Consider the following 5,538-nt stretch of genomic DNA (forward strand, 5'->3'; position numbering starts at 1 on the left):
TGTGAGGCAGAGAGAGAAGTGGTAGGAACTGAGCACAGAAGGTCAAAGTCAAGGTCAAGATGTGGTAGGATCTCCAGGCTTCTATAAGAATCCTGGCTGTTCCTCAGAGTGGGATGGAAAGCCACTGACAGAGTCATTCTCAGAGAAGTGGCATGAGATGGCTAACTGGTTTGACCACTGAAAAAGAAGGTACGTTTTTTTTAGCACTGTATAATAAATTATTTCATATTCATAATTCAGAAAAACTCTTTATTTTTTTTTTCTCCCTTGCCACCAATTTCTGACCTTGATTATCCTGTCAGCCCTGTGTTTTCACCCAGGTCTTCCTTGGATTTTTCAAGTCGATCTTACATTCTAGCATCCTTCTTCCTTCAGGCGCGCATCCAGAAACAATATTTTGGATCCTGCCTGACATCAGCAGAGCTATTTTTAAACCTTTGTAAAACCCAGACACTCTTTCTTTTAGAGGATTACCCTACAGTGTATCAAACATATTGAAACACACCCGCATCCCACATTTAATATAAATGATATACTTATGAGAATTGAGTTGCAAATGACTTACCAACATTATATTTCTTTTTAAAGACCTTTAAACTTATTCATTTTGATTTGCTAAGATTCTTTTTTGTATTTTGAAGGCTTATCTATGTATTTATAGACATATATGTATATATACATGCATGTATATGTGTATACATACACATACACGTTTCAAAGATCTTATAGATCCTTAAAGGTCAAAGACCCTAACTGCTGTGCTTGTGTGTGTGTGCGTGTGTGTGTGTGTGCATGTGCATGTGTGAGCACTAAGTCATACTTCAGTCATGTCCAACTCTTTGCAACCCTATGGACTACAGCCCACCAGGCTGCTCTTTTCATGGGATTTTCTCCTCAAGAATATTGGAGTGGGTTGCCATGCCTTCCTCCAGGGAATCTTTCCGACCCAGGGATCAAATCTACATCTCCTGCATCTCCTGCATTGGTAGGTAGATTCTTTACCACTGAGCCATCTGGGAAGCCCTAAGTTGTGTGATACAGACTATAAATCCTCTGAGAGTCAGGGAGAAAAAAAAGCATAATAAGAGCCAAAACTGGCAGAGATGGCTTTATGGCAAGGTGTCTGGGGCGGGGCTTTGAAAACCAACTTTAAAATAGAGTAGGTGCTCAGTTCAACGTTTGTTAAATAAATGGATAAATGAATGAGTGAGCATAAGTACTATCGTGAATTTTTAGTCCCCTACCACCATTTATTGTATCCATGGCCCTACCCTGTCCCAGCAGCTCAGAGGGAGTAAAACACAGTTTTAAAAAAATGCTGATAATCCAGAAGTCAGTCAATTATTAGCTTTTGGATTTCAAAACAGTCTTTGGAAACCAATCATAGAAGGATTTTGAAAAGCTCTTACAGTCCAAAAACTAACTTCTGAGTATCAAAAGTCAAGCCCCTAAGGGCTCACAGCATAAAGTTTCTGCAATGATTGATAGATTTGTGAAGAACAAATGAAGATTCAGATGACCTTGCCCTGGGAGATAGATTCCTTAACAGAGGGAGAGCTGCAGGGGGCCCTAGGAGAGGAGTCCCTCGGGTTGGAGAGACAGCTTAGAGGGTTGAGTCAGCACGGAAAGGCCTCCAGCCTCTGGGGCAAGCACTGGACTTCATCGGCAAAGGGGAGCCAGGTCAAGGCTCACACATTGCCCAAGTCACTGCCTAAGCCAAGTCCAGCCTGGGTCCATACCCAGGAGCTCTGTGGTAGCCCTCCCCAATGCCTGCATGTTCATTTTCCAGCCAGACAGACTCATCTGTGGCTCAGACGAGATCCAGCCCTCTAAATTATCCTGTGTGTAGGAATTTCTTGACAGTCCAGTGGTTAGGACTCCACGCTTCACTGTAGAGGTCATGGGTTCCATCCCTGGCTAGGGAACTAGGATCCTACAACACACCAGCAAGGCCAAAATAAATAAATGAATTGTTCTGTGTGCATAAGCCTATTTTCCTTAATCCTGGGTAGAGAACAGAAGAGAAAGCTTTGCCATTCTGATTGAAGCCAGGATGGGGATAAATATGAACCTAGGAAATAGAAAAAAAACTTTTTTTCAACTTTGATTGACAAGTAGAATTTGGATAAAAAGAAGGCAAGGACACAGCCTCTTAGGATATGACGCACAAGCAAACGGGACAACATAAAAACCAGTCTGTAGCAGGGAAAACACAGTGGGGAGTAACAGATAAATTGATTTTCGCTTTTACCATTTGTCTGTATTGTTCATCATTCTTTCTACACATTTGTATTTAAAATTTGCCTCCTTTTGGGACCTCGCCAGTAGTCCAGTGGCTAAGACGAAAGGCCTGCAATGCAGGGGGCCCAGGTTCGATCCCTGGTTAGGGAACTAGATCTCACATGCCACAATTAAGAGTTCACATGCCACAACTAAAGATCCTGCATGCTGCAGCTAAGACTCAGTGCAGCCAAATAAATAAATACAAATAAAATTTGCCTCCTCTAGCTTTTGCTTTACAATGGACTATTTTATACACCTTTTTTTCTTCTTTTTATTTTTTACAGAGTGAAATCATTTTCATTTCTTCAGAGCAAAGCATAATTGCTCCAAACTGTTGAGAAATGACTCTAGATGTATCTATTGCTCCTTAAAATTTCTTCCAGAGGGTAAAATAAATTATTTTTGTTCATTAACTCTTTTAAGAGAATTCACACATCACCTGTAGGAGATTCTCTAATACTGTTCTCACAGATTCATTTTTGGCCAAAAGCCTGCAAATCGTGGTCACTTTAGTAATACTTATCATCATAGAGCAAAAACAGTCTGCAAAAACTTGGCACGTTACAATTTTTGCCTAGTGGGTTTATATCTTACTGTTCAGTATATTAATACTTCTTGTCCCTTTATTAAGTCCTCTAAATATTATAAAGCATTTTTTTCTGGCATTCAACCCATGTATAAACTGACTTTTTCCCACTTTCCTTTAGTAGCAAAAAATTAAAGTAAAATTGGCCAAAATGTGGAAGAATCTTTAATGACACACCATTTTCCCTCCTAAGAACATTCTTCTAATCTTCCATTTAGAGACCTGTGATTGAAGAAGTCAAGTGAACAGGGACTATTTTTACTTTGGTTCGGTAGTTTCTGTTTCAACTTTCCAATTTATTAATATAACCCTTATGCAGAAGACATTCAGAAAGAATGACTTGTGAAAATTTGACAAACCTGAACTTTACATGTAACTTGATTTCATCTGTTCTATAGCTATTCAAATTCTAGAACTAAAAGCTAAGTGCTGGGTAGAAGGAAGGGAATTCGATCTCCCACCCTCCAAGTTACCTTTGTATATTTTAGGAATCTAAAATATATAATATAATATAATATATTTATATTAATTTTTATATAAAATTAATTTATAATATTATATATAATATAATTCCCATTATATTCACAAGTTTGATTATCATATTGAAAAAACCTAAAGGGATTTGATGGGAATGTAAATCAATACAGTCACTGTGGAAAACAGTATGAAGTTCCTTAAAAAAAAACTAAAAATAGAGTTACTGTATGATCCAGCAATCCCACTCCTGGACATACATCTGGAGAAAATTTAATTCAAAAAGATACATGTGCCCCAGTGTTCACAGCAGGACTGTTTCCAACAGCCAAGACATGGAAGCAACCTAAGTGCCCATCAACAGAGGAAAGGATAAAGAAGATGTGATACATATATACTTTTGTTGTTGTTGCTCAGTCGCTAAGTCATGTCTGACTCTTTGTGACCCCCATGGACTGTAGCCCACCAAGCTCTGTTCATCTGCAGGCAAGAATACTGGAGTGAGTAGCCATTCCCTTCTCCAGGGGATCTTCTTGACGCAAGGATCGAACTGGGGTCTCCTCCATTGCAGACAGATTCTTTACCATCTAAGCCCCCAGAAAGTTTGCTCAAATTCATGTCCATTCTATTGTGTATGGGATTCTACTCAGGCATAAAGAAGAATTACATAATACCATTCTCAGCAACATGGATGGACCTAGAGGTTATCATACTAAGTGAAATAAGTCACATAGAGAAAAACATCACATGATATCACTTATATGTGGAATCTAAAATATAATACAAATGAATGTATTTACAAAACAGAAATAGACTCACAGACACAGAAAACAAATTTATGGTTACCAAAAGGGAAGGGGTGGGGGGGGATAAATTAGGAGTTTGACATTAGCAGATGCACACTGTGCTGTGTATGCATAGTCGCTCAGTCACATCCAACTCTGCGACCCCTTGGACTGCAGCCCACCAGGCTCCTCTGTCCATGGGGATTCTCCAGGCAAGAATACTGGAGTGGGTTGCCATGCCCTCCTCCAGGGGATCTTCCCAACCCAGGGATCGAACCCAGGTCTCCCACATTGCAGAGATGCACACTACTATATAAAAATTAGATAACCAACGAGGAGCTACTACATCACACTGACTACATAGCACAGGAAACTATATTCAATATTCTGTAATAAATCATAATGGAAAGAATATGAAGAAGAACATACATATATGTGTATATATATGTATATAAATGGAATCACTTTGCTGTACATGAGAAACTAACACAGCATTGTAAATCAACCATACTTCAATGAAAAAATATATGCTTTAAAACAAAAGCAGGATACAAATTCTGTTCAAGTTCCCATAGATTATAAACCAAGAGACACTGGAACATATCCAGGGACATAAAACAAGGTGCAAAAATTTCTTGGTCTAAAGGTATTGAAATCATATAGAATATGTTCTTTTATCAGTGTGGAATTATGTTAGAAATCAATATCAAAAGATAATTTAAAATAACCTACATATTTTCAAGTACAATGTGACATTTACCAAGAGAGATCTTTGACTTAGCCATAGTAGAACTGTTAGTCACTTAGTCATGTCCAACTCTTTGCAACCCCACAGACTGTAACCCGCCAGGATCCTCTGTCCATGGGATTCTCCAGGCAAGAATACTGGAGTGCGTTGTCATTCCCTTCTCCAGGGGATCTTCCTGATGCAGGCATCGAACCCAGGTCTCCGGCATTGCGGGAAGATTCTTTACCATCTGAGCTACAAGGAAGCTCTGTAGCTTAGCCATGGAAAGCCTCAGTAAAGTTAAGACTGGAAAAACAGAGGGTGATTGCAGAGAAGAAAGCATTTAAATGAGAAATTTTTATCAAAGACACTTTAAAAACCCCACATACTTGGAAATTAAATGTCCACTTTTAAATGGTGGTTGTATCTAAGAAGCCAAAACAAGGAAAATTTAAAAATATTTGTAACAGAATAAATATGAAAAGAGCATTTATCAGAATTTGTTGTATATTGCTGAAGCTACTCAATGCTGCTAAATACAATGTGGAATCTTGAATGAGGTATGAAAACAAATAATGGATACTAGCATAAAATTTTGTGAAATTTGAAAAAAATCTGTACTTTAGTAATATTATACCACATGTTAATTTTCTGTTTTTTTTTTTTTAATAACATAGCCATTT

The sequence above is a fragment of the Giraffa tippelskirchi genome, chromosome 13 (assembly GCF_054371585.1).
Source record: "Giraffa tippelskirchi isolate mGirTip1 chromosome 13, T2T-mGirTip1v1.2.pri, whole genome shotgun sequence".
NCBI classification, from domain to species: domain Eukaryota; kingdom Metazoa; phylum Chordata; class Mammalia; order Artiodactyla; family Giraffidae; genus Giraffa; species Giraffa tippelskirchi.